Raw genomic sequence first — 11,077 nt, 5'->3', positions numbered from 1 at the left:
CAGGGCAGCTCCACCTGGCACAGAGCCTCCACTCGCAGATGGGCGGCCCCCTGGTTTCTGGTCCTCAAGGAGAACAGGGCTTCCTGCTTTAAGAGAGTCCCTTAGATCCCCACTGGGATTACCATGTCTATAGGTTGAATGGGGAGCACGAGAGAAACCTTAAGATGAATCTAATTGAAACAAGAGCCAGAAGTAGGAGATGAGCCCATCTCCTGGGTCCCCCATCATATCAACTCATTTATTAGTGGAAGTCACTCTGCATCTCTGTTGTCCTAGGCCATGTCCCTAGAATTTAGCACAGGACAGGACAAAATCCAAAGCGCTGTAATAAACGAATACGGTGAAGCCCGTGGCAGGAAACGGCAAAGGAGTTTGGGCTACTCTGAGGTTATCTGAGTGAACGATTGTGATATTTCCAGCTGTCATTCAGAGCCAAGCGGTGGCCGAAGGCACCGTGCACTCAGGGCACTGGAATGCCCAGGGAGGGAATAAATATGACCAGGTGACAACACTGACTTTAGTGGAACCACCCCAAGGACAGTGCTGGGTATGAGTGGGGTGAAGCTGAAGCACCCACAGATGGTGGCTAAATCTGCCTCCCCAGGGGCATGGGGTCGATGTCCTCCGTTCACACCAAAGTGAGCACACAAGCCGTGCACTGCCCCCAGTGGTCCGCAGCCTCCAGGTGATGAAGAAGAGAAAAAACTCCGATTCACGCAGGACCCTTTAAGTGGTCCACACTAGCCTGCCTGAAGATGCTCGCCCCCAACCCCGAACCCGGCTGCGACCATCAAGATCAAGACGCTGGTATCACGTGTGCATGCTCATACGAATGTATGCACATGAATTAAGGGCTTAAGCTAAATAGTAACAGCCTCTAATCTGCAGAGCTTTCTGATTCTAGGTGAGAAAAAAACAAAATCTTGCCAGTACTTTTTTGCATCAAAGAGAAAGCTGAACTTGCTAATTGAAAACTGGTTTGCATGGAGGAAAGTGTGGGGATGCCAGCTATGTAAATTAGCATATGCCCGGATCTACAAGAAATCATGCCAGGCCAGGAGGAAATTAAGCAAATTAGGTTGAGCGCACAAGGCTAGAAGCAAATTGAAAGCGCCCAGGGTGCTCCCGCTTATCTGCGGGGTGGGGGGTGGTCGGCAGACCAGTTCAGAGGTGATGAGAGAGCGCGTCTGGGGAGTCCCAGCTGCGACTGTGGGTGCAGGTGGGTGGTGCAGGCTGTCCCTCCAGGTCAGGGGGAGCTGTTCATGCATGCTCTTGAATGCTCGCACCCTAATTCCTCCCCCCTTTCTGCTTTCGCCGGCTGGAAGCTCCTTCGTTAAAGGCTGCAAAGGAGCTCGGGCTCTGCTGGCTGCGGCGCGGGGGCGCGGGGGCGCGGGGGCGCGGGGGGGCTTCTGCGGCTTAGGGACCTAAGCGGTCTGCTGGCCCTGGGATCGCCCAGGGCTGGGCTGGGGCTCAGAGCCGCGCCTGCGGGCCGGGATCCCAGGGACGTGGAGCTGCGGCCTCCCAGGCCCGGGGCTGCGGCGGGAGCTGGGCCCCAGCGGCCGGGCCGCGCCGCCTGGCGGTGACTGCGTGTGCCCGGCGCTGTACCTGCTCGCTCAGTGCTGCGCTGAGCCGGGGTCCTCGGAGCAGGGGTCGGTCCCCAGTCCCAGGCCGCTCGGGGGGCCCGGGAGAAGCCCCGTGCGGTGCGTACAGGGGTCCTGTGCCTGCCAGCTCGCGGCCCGTCCCGTGCAAAGGCCCGGGGGCGACCTGCCCGCTGTGGCCACGGCGCCAGGGAGGCGTGGGGCAGGCGGAGGCCCGCCCGGTGTCGCGTCGGGGGTGCACCCGCACCTCGGGGGCCCCGGGGCTTGGCCCTGCTGCGGCGCGGCCCTGGGCGCCCCCAGCCCCGCCCGGCGGGGACGTGCCCGGCTCCGCGCCGCCCCGCGGCCCCCCTCGCCGCCGCGCTTGCAGGCGGCTCCCGGGTCCCGCCGAGCGCGCGTCCGCCCGGTGCGCACCGTCCGCGGGGCCGGCGCGATCCGCAGGCTCCCAGCCCCGCGGGGTGGGGGGCGCGGGCGGCGGGCGCGGGGCCGGGCCGGGCGGGGGGCGGGCGCGCTCCGAGGGGCGGAGGCGGGGAGGGGAGGGGAGGGGAGGGGGAGGGGCTCCCGCGCGGGGCAGGGGCGGAGCGAGCGGCCGCGCCGCGGAGCCAAGTGAGTTGGCTCCGGAGCCCGCGCCGCCGCCGGCCCGCACCTCGGGCGCCCGCCCCGCCGCCCCGCCGCCCCCGCCGCGCGCGGGGATGCAGGATGCTGGGGGGCGCCAGGCTCCAGCGGCGGCGGCGGCAGCTGCAGCAGCAGCCCCGGCGGCGGCAGCCTCCGCTCTGGCCGATGAGCGCCGACCCGCCGCCGCCGCCGCCGCCCTGGCTTTGGATGGTCCCCGGCTCGGCCGGGCTGCTCCGCCTGGGCGCCGGGGTCGCGCCCCCGCCCGTGCTGCTCGCCGCGGCGCAGCCCCCCGCCGGCCCGCTGCTCCCCGGGCTGCCCGGCTGGCGAGCCCCGGCCGAGCCCCTGCTGCCGCTGCTGCCGCTGCCGCCGCTGCCCTCTGCGCCAGACCACGCCGCCGCCGCCGCCGCCGCGCACCACCTCCCGGTGCTGCACGCGCAGGTAACGCGTCCCCGGCCCCCCGCGGCCCCCGCCGCCCCCGCCGCCCCCCGCCGCCCCCGCCGCGCCCGGGGCGCCGCCCTCGCGCGCCCTCCCCGCGGAGGTCCTGGGCTCCCCGAGCCGGCAGCCGCGCCTCGGCAACAAAGTTGGGGCAGCGACGTCCCGCCCTGGCCGCCGGCGGCTCCCGCGCCAGGTGCCCGCCAGGTGCCCGCCAGGTGCCCGCCAGGTGCCCGCCAGGTGCCCGCGCGGGGCCGCCCCTGGGTCCGCGGGGCCGGGGCGCTGTCCAGAGCGCGGTGCTGAAGCGGCGGCCGCGGGCGCCCGGAGATGCTGCCGACTTCCCAGCAGCGAAGTTAATACTTTTACAGTCTCTGCCAGACTTGAAAAGCAAGCTGGGAATCAATAGCTATTTCTGATTCTGATCTGGGCTTTTTTTGCTTTCTTGCTTTCTTTTCTTTTTTTTTTTTTTTTTTGGAAAATAGACTCAGGACCATGCTTCAAGAGGATTCAAACCGATGGAAGCCGGCAGGGAAATCCTGCCTCTAATATTGAGAAATCTTGCCGCCGTTTCCCCCTCCCAGCCTAGGTCGGCCTGAGTCCACCAAATTAGCAAATGCCGTATTGCACGCTAGAAGAGTTTTGGGTTTTAAAACGTGGAATGAGGAAGAGAAAGTGACTGTACCTTTGATTAATGGTGCAACGGAGCAAGGCAGGCTGGTTTTGGCAAGACCCATTGTTTGCTATCTAACTATGCAGATGCATTTAAATCGGGGAAGAACACGTATTTTATTTCCAAAGACTGTCCTCATTAGCATATTCAAATGAGCGGTGTGTTAGAATACATCGTTTAATTAATTTAATCCCGATATTGTCTTGTGAGCTTTTCTGAAGGATGTTATTAAACTCCTCCTAAATTGGTCTTTAGACTTAATGATACATCGCGTATGCGGTACTAGATATCACATTTTGATGTGTGATGCAGTTCATATTGGGTTTTATTGAATAAACGTTGGTAGCTTTTTCCATGTTTTGAAAGGGTTGTTATTTCAGAGTGCTACCACTAGAGGTATATAACGTCAAGGAACTACAATTTTTTTTTTTTTTCTGTATAGAACACTGCATTTGTGTGTGTGTGTGTGTGTGTGTGTAAATTTAAAAAGAAAAATCCAAAAAAACTTATCTCTTAAATATTTTGGGGCTACGTATTTTCTGTTTAATGACAATATTGGGAACCAGAAGAATATTTTCACATTAACAGGAAAATCAAAGATGCTTTTATGATTCTAAAACAAATAGATATCAAAGTGTTCCGTACCATTGAACAATGATCTTATTTGTTCTCTACTGATGAAGACTCAGTTATTCAAATTAGGGAGACTGTCTCCTAAATGGTCTGCCCCCTTTCAATGTTTGCTATTTTATTCTGTGCATTGGAGTCTTTGGTTGTGTGATAAGCTCACTCACATTTTCTTTGCCTTGCAATGTATTTGCATTTGTGAACCTCGGGAAACTTTGAATCCTAACCCCTGAGCTAATTTTATTTTTAAGGTATTAGATGTGTTGGTTCTTAAATAAGTATAATTAATACAAAATGTTGTATTGAAAGGGTCATCCTAAGATATACCTCCCTACTAGCTTGTGAAAAGAATTCAAGAATTATAAAAGGAATACCCAGCATTTCATCTTTCCACTGTGGTTTCTCATTATCTCAGGGGAGAAACCCATTTCTTACCATTTTCTCATGGCTTTGTGTTTAGAAATTCTTTCTCAGTATGGAAGAATGCAATGTTGTTGAAGCTTTGTGGTGATTCAGATATGAAAACTTTTATACGTTTTTAAGATTTGTGAATATTTATGATTTTTCTTCACTGTGGAAAGGAGGATTTTCTCTCTCTCCTAATCGAATACATACATTTAAAAATTCTTCTTTGGAAGCCGCTACCCCAACATCTTGTGGTACAAAGTAGTTGATCTGTGTAGGCTAATGAGCACTCCCTTATCTTTTCTTGGGTTTCAGTGGCTGTGCGGTGGCCATTCTCCAGCCATAGGACTGTCCCCCTCGTCCACTGTGGAGTTGGTGCCCATCTTCCCACATGTCTGCCCATCTGCTCTTCCACCTCCTATTGGGAAAAGTTGGATAGACAAAAGGATTCCTAATTGTAAGGTAAAATGCGAGTAGTTTCACTAGATAAGTTGACCTTTAATTATTAATTTGTTGGGTATTTCCACAACGGCAGAAAACACTGTGTGTTTTCTAGTTGTAATATCTAGGGCTAGACATAAAGCTTTTCAGAATAAGATCAGTCTGTTAAAAAAACACCAGCAGAGGTGTATGTGTGTGTGGGGGGGAGGGGTCATTTTGTTTTAACTGAAAAATTTAGATTCCATGGAACAATATACAAATTCTACTTCCGAATCAGGATCTACTTTAAGATTTTTTTTTTCAGTTTTTAGATCTGTAACCATTGATCAAAGTCTAGTCTTAAACATTATATAATTGAAATATAGATTTTATGAGTGGTTTCTTTTGCTCTAATTACCTTAAGTGTTCATCTTTCTCATGATTTATCTTAATTTTTGAATTCAAATTTAATGGCCACACTGGGTTTACTTGAAAGCTAAAGACAAATAATATGGTGACTTGTTCTACAACACACTATTTACCTCACTGGGGTGATTGTTGAATCTGTAAGCTGACTGTTAGGCTGAATTAGCCAAGTCAATGGTTGAAGATCTGCCCGGGAGACTTTATCTAGAAGGTGATTGGTGTCAGAGCTCCAAGGGTCTTTAGGGGTTCTAGAATGATGCTTTTATAGAGTTCCCTACTTAGAGGATCTCCAATATTTGATCCATGTAAGAAAAGAAATATTTTATAGCAGCGTTTAGTTTTTATCATGTGTCTTGTCTTAAATGTAATGCTTGCTTTATTTTTGGACAGATCTTCTTTAATAATTCCTTTGCTCTGGACTCCTCGTGGATCTATCCTGAGGAATCAAGGTTGTTCCATGGGCACGAAAAGCCCCATTTGTTGGCAAATCAAGTCGCACTGTCTCTGTCCAGACCAGCTCCTGCCTCCCGGCCTCTTCCCACCGTGGTGTTAGCACCTCAGCCAATACCAGGTTGGTGCCCCAAGTATATACATGTATTCTGTTTCTGCTTTAGTTGTAAGTTAGTTTTGGGTATGAAAACTGTATTTGTCACTTTAACGAAGTAATTATTTCAACTAATAATGTTTTTCATGAGCATGATTCCTTTCTATAAAGAAATTGGGAGTTGAGTAGCTCATTCATTGTGTTTTTAGACCATGAGTTCAAGACTCATTCATCTTGTTTTTAAGATGAAGGTATGGCTGAGGGGGTTTTGACAGACTCCTATTTTTTGGTGCTCAATTTTTAGAATTGGACCAAATCTCCTGCTGATAGCTTTTCACAGGAGCACTAATTGGTCAGGCAATTCATTACGTATGTTACTTGTGTAGGGTGAGGTGCACATTGCAAAGCCCCCTGGTCTGCAGGACAGGGGCACGTGTAAGGTGTTTGTGAATTTTGCCTGCGTGTTGGGGGGTGATATTGGGAAGGGCCTGTAAAAATACACTGTTAGGAAGATGGATTCTGTTCTATCTTTGGAGTCTAGTGGCCTGAAAGAGCATTTGTCCTGGAACAGACTCCCATGAAATAATCTCTGGATGAAAGATTGTATAATAAACCTATATAGCAACAGGAGAATAAAATCATCTTATGAATTTTTAAATTGATTTTTAAAATCACCTTAACATAGATCATTTTATAAAAGCAAGCATTGTCCATGCCAAGATTATCTAGCAACGCCTTCCATTATGGAATATTTTATGACTTCAGAATTACATTATCTTCCTGTAATTTCCTACCTACCAAGCTTTTCTCAATGTGTGTCTCTAAAATTAAGTAATAAGGACATGTTCCTGTGGATAATGCAGTGCTGGTTTAGGAGATACATTCATTTTCTTCTCTCCCTGCCTACCTTACGTATTCTAATGTGCTATAGATCTTGTTTACTAAGAAGTCAGGAAGAACAACTATTTGTGTTTTTCACAGGCTTTAATGATTCTTGACTGATACTTGTCTTCTGCGCTTGTAATTGTGCATTACTGAGTTATTAAATCTGAATGCATATCGTACATACATTTATAAACATTTTACACTGAGGTGATCCTCTTTCCTATTTAATTTAAGGACCATAAAGGATGATCAGATCACATGTATTATATGAGGATTCCATGACTTTAGCTGGCATTCATACCATCCTTGAGCATCACAGAGACATTTTTCATGATTCCTACTCCTCTTCCTAGGAAACCTGTACTATGAATGTGCTAAATATCTAGTTGAAGAAGCTTATGGCAAGTTACAGCTTTTCTGTCGTACAGATATCGTTTATTGATCTCATACTTTATACGAAGCGTATTTATGTTCATTCTACCTCTGACTTTTGACTGATCTATTTTAAAGGACAAAATACAATAATAATTCTTATTATCATGGTTGATAACAGGACAATCATTCTGACCTGGGCTATCATCTGTCAAATCTCTGCTTTTATTGTTCCCTGGGGTTTTTACTTTTTTTTTTTGGACTCATAATCTGTAAGAATATAACACACTTTTATTTATCTTTTGGGATGAAATGGGTCTCCCCACCCCCACCCCAGAGGTAATTTAGTAACAGTTAAATATGTGTGTTTTGAGATGGGAATTTTTGAAATGTGAAAAAATTTTTTTTTGATAAATTTCAAAATTTTAGGAATTACTATTCTGAAAAGCATGTATTAGATATCCTCTGTCCAAAGAACATATTTAGGGGCTTTGTGTATATGTTACCAACTATTTAACAGAGAATCAGGGAGGGGAGCTAGTAACTGCGGGAGGCAAGGTCAGCTCTGGATCAGTGAAAAAATAAGATGCATCATTGCAGATTCACCATAGTTAACAAGAAAATAAAAATGCATTGAATCATTTTACATGTCAATTTTCAGAATATTGTTAAAAGTGATTATTAAGGGGTGCCTGGGTGGCTCAGTTGCTTGAGCATCCAACTCTTGTTTTTGGCTCAGGGTCATGAGATTGAGCCCCGTGTCAGGCTCCCTGCTGGGCATGAAGCCTGCCTGAGATTCTCTCTCTCTCTCTGCCCCTCTTCCACCCCCACCCCACTCACATGTGCACTTTTTCTCTCTCTTTCTCAAAAAAATTAATTATTAAAATTGCTATTAAATTTTATAGCCTATTGTAGATCAATAAATTTAAATATTATATTTACTTTTTATTATCTAGTTATACACTTTAAATGTAAAACATATTGCATATCTTATATTAATGTATCCTGTATAAATATGTTATCTGGTTGATATTCTAAGTTGATCAGTCTTGTTATAAATTGTTACATTCATAAGTAAATGGCCTCATATCATAGATATATTTTACTGATCTGTTTTCAATTAATCAAAGAAACAGTATCAGAACTCCAAAGGAACCAGAAGAATGAGTCAAATCCCCATTTTAAATAGATCTAGTGAGCAAAGCTCATTTTCCTTTCTTGGATAGATAGCAATTTTGTGTAATAATCATTTTCGAAGTAATGTTTTGTATGCAGTGTTGTGTCGTACACAGTGCAATGTCAATATACACCATGAGCTCCAATATACACTAGAAAGCAGTTTTGTTTGAATAAGCATGTTGTTTGTTGAACTGAATTAGAGGCCAAAACAGGTAGAGATGCTGGTGTGGGTGACCTCTGAGACTCATGTTAGTATTGCACCACCCCTGCCTGATATATTGTTGGTTAATTGACTGCAGCAACAGGGTCTCATGTAATATTAGCACACCTGTAAAGCTGAATCAGTCATCTGAAGTCTAATAAATATTATAAGGGACTTTATTTTGATCTATACTAGACTCACTTATGTTGACAATAATAGTCATGATTTGCCATCATGTGTAGATCTGAAAAAAGCTCATTGGCCACTTTTAAGCATGGAAGCTAATGTTTAATATCAGATTCTTGCCTTCATTCGCTGGGCAGCTGTCTTTGGGCACCCCCCCCTCCCTGCCCCGCAGCCCACAGGCATAGTGCAGGGCCCAGGGCCACGCAAGGCTCCGTGAAGGAGGTCAAGCTCCAGTGGGGGACAGGCAAGTCACCAGATAAAATCACACAACATGGATCCTGACTGCTCTGTGCAGACCTTTAAGGAGATTCTTAGGAGGGGAATCATCAAGAAGGGCCTCACCTGGGGGGGAGTGATGCCACCCGAAACACATCTCCAAGACTTAGAGGAACTTTAACAGGGCAGGAAGAGGGGAATGGAATTCCAAATGAAAGGAGTTAGAACATCCCAAGACACAAACATGTGAGAAGTGTTGTGTCTGGTCATTAGGTGTAGTTATGTGTGGCCACACCTCAGAAGCAGATGAGGAGGGTCAGGGATGGGGCAATGAGTGGCCCTGGCTCTGCAATATGAGCCCCATTTCCCCACTGGAACCATGCTGTGGCTAAGCCCCAGGCTCTTTACTGAGCTTTGTAGAATTTTCCATCATTCCTTGGCTCAGGATCCATGGTTCCTTCAGGAAAGTGAAGCAGAGCAGACACAGAGAAGACAGAGCATTTTCTCATTGCAAAGTAAATCCAAGCATTTAAAAATATGCAAAGTTACAGCTGTACTAGAAACTTAAGTCTTTAATGAATAATTTAGTGGCTTTTTAAGGAATTATCCCTAATTACAGTATGAATGGGTTGAATTGAGAAATAAGCCAGGACTCACTCATTCCCAGACCTTGGAAACTGATTCAAGGCAAGCCTGGTGGGGAGGAGAGGCAGCGTGCCACCAGCATAGATGCTCTCTCTTCTTGAGGAGCTCATCCACACTTAGGTCAGCCTCTTTGCTTTAGCTCCTCAGCCAAAGTCCCCCTTCTCCCACAGGGTGCTAGGAGCCCATCTTTTTCCCAGGAGGAAAAGGAGTTGCATTTCATCTTAAGTCATGAGGATAATAGCAAGCCGAAGAGGAGGCAGGGCTAGCGTGGAAATCATGCTTACTAAGGAGTCTCTGTACTGTACTTGTAAAAATGAGAACTTCAGAGTCCCTCTATCTGCTCAGAAATAAAATTACTTAGATTCAGAGTATCAAGCAATGAGAGGAGAAGATAATTAATTCAGCCTCTGTCCAGTAAAGATGCATGAAATAATAGTTTGGTGGAACATGAGATTTGTCTAAAAGTTGTCTGATAACATTGCCCTTCCACTTAAGATCTAAGAACCTGATTCTACCAACATCTTGTTGGGAAAACAAAACAAACAAACAAACAAACAAAAAACACGAAAAAACAAACCCACCTCATTCAAAGATGACCAGTGAGAGTGAGAAGGATAACCAATGGAGGATGACGTGCAGAGCCTGAAAATACACTGCTTCATAAAAGATTCATTTACTCAAAAGATGTGGAGGAGAAACAAACCTAGGAATAGGTTCTTGCACAGGAGCTTGTAAATATGTGGATAAATCAACTTTTGGTTTACCTTACTAGGGAATAAAAAGAGTTTTGTAGGAAAGCAGCAAAAGATAAGATCAAAAGGGAGGGGGCCAAGTTGCAAAGTCACGTGGAAAGATAGTTGGAAGAAATGAGAAAATAATAAGGGAAACTTTTGACATTGGCAATTAAAATCATTAAGGAGAAGAGCTGATTCTGAATGTAATGAGGGAAGACAGCACAGGAAAAGTCTCAGGCATGGGTATCTGGGACAGGAAGAGATGAGAACAATGAGAGGAGGTGATATGTAAAATAGAAAGCAAACAACGCATCTATTTTTATTCGACCTCCATGGAAGACAGAGTACAGCAGAAGCATTAAATGTGGTGTAGAGCCTTGTACCTTGCTTCCTATTTCCTGATAAGTTTTACGAGTGGGAGAGGCACTGCTTAACACAGGTGGGGACACAGCACATCATTCCTCGGCACCAGATGTGATTAGTTGATGGGGTAAGCTTTAGACAATTGTGAGGACAAAAGTTTGTGATTGAAGAAACCTATGTCCAACAGGGAAGTTATACACACGCATAAGCAAGGACAAGATTTCTCAAATAAGCAACAGATCTTGTCACACCAAGACCACCAAGACCACACCAACTTTGTCACACCAACGTTTTCACCTCAAATTCTACTTTGTCTAAAGTTTGTGTTCCTTCTATTCCACTTTTACAGCTATTCCACATCCCTGCGTTATCTTTCGTGTCAGCTTTGCTTTGTCTTTTGTTTTAAGCTCAGATTAACTATTTAAAGGCAGGGTCTCTGCCTTTGCCTTTTAAAGGTGTAGTTAAGCATATTTATATCTGCTTTCCTATTTTTTATTTCTTATGTATTATTATATCTTGTTTTAAATGATATTTTGTAATTCTTTTGTTTTTGTTCTTTTT

General features: G+C 46.5%; 1 long non-coding RNA gene across 2 annotated transcripts; it reads left to right on the top strand.

The window, feature by feature from the left end:
- Positions 1–1,088: 1,088 nt before the first annotated feature.
- On the top strand, positions 1,089–5,762 carry LOC119877676. Of its 2 annotated transcripts, none has more exons than XR_005380331.1 (3): positions 1,089–1,219; positions 4,660–4,806; positions 5,581–5,762. It is a non-coding gene; the product is annotated as an uncharacterized LOC119877676 (long non-coding RNA). The 2 variants fall into 2 exon arrangements; XR_005380330.1 differs by lacking the exon at positions 1,089–1,219 and adding an exon at positions 2,545–2,648.
- Positions 5,763–11,077: the final 5,315 nt, after the last annotated feature.

Source organism: Canis lupus, chromosome 28 (genome assembly GCF_011100685.1).
Source record: "Canis lupus familiaris isolate Mischka breed German Shepherd chromosome 28, alternate assembly UU_Cfam_GSD_1.0, whole genome shotgun sequence".
Classification (NCBI taxonomy): Eukaryota; Metazoa; Chordata; class Mammalia; order Carnivora; family Canidae; genus Canis; species Canis lupus.
Note: the sequence above shows the minus strand (reverse complement) of the source record. Positions and strands in the feature narration are given on the sequence as shown.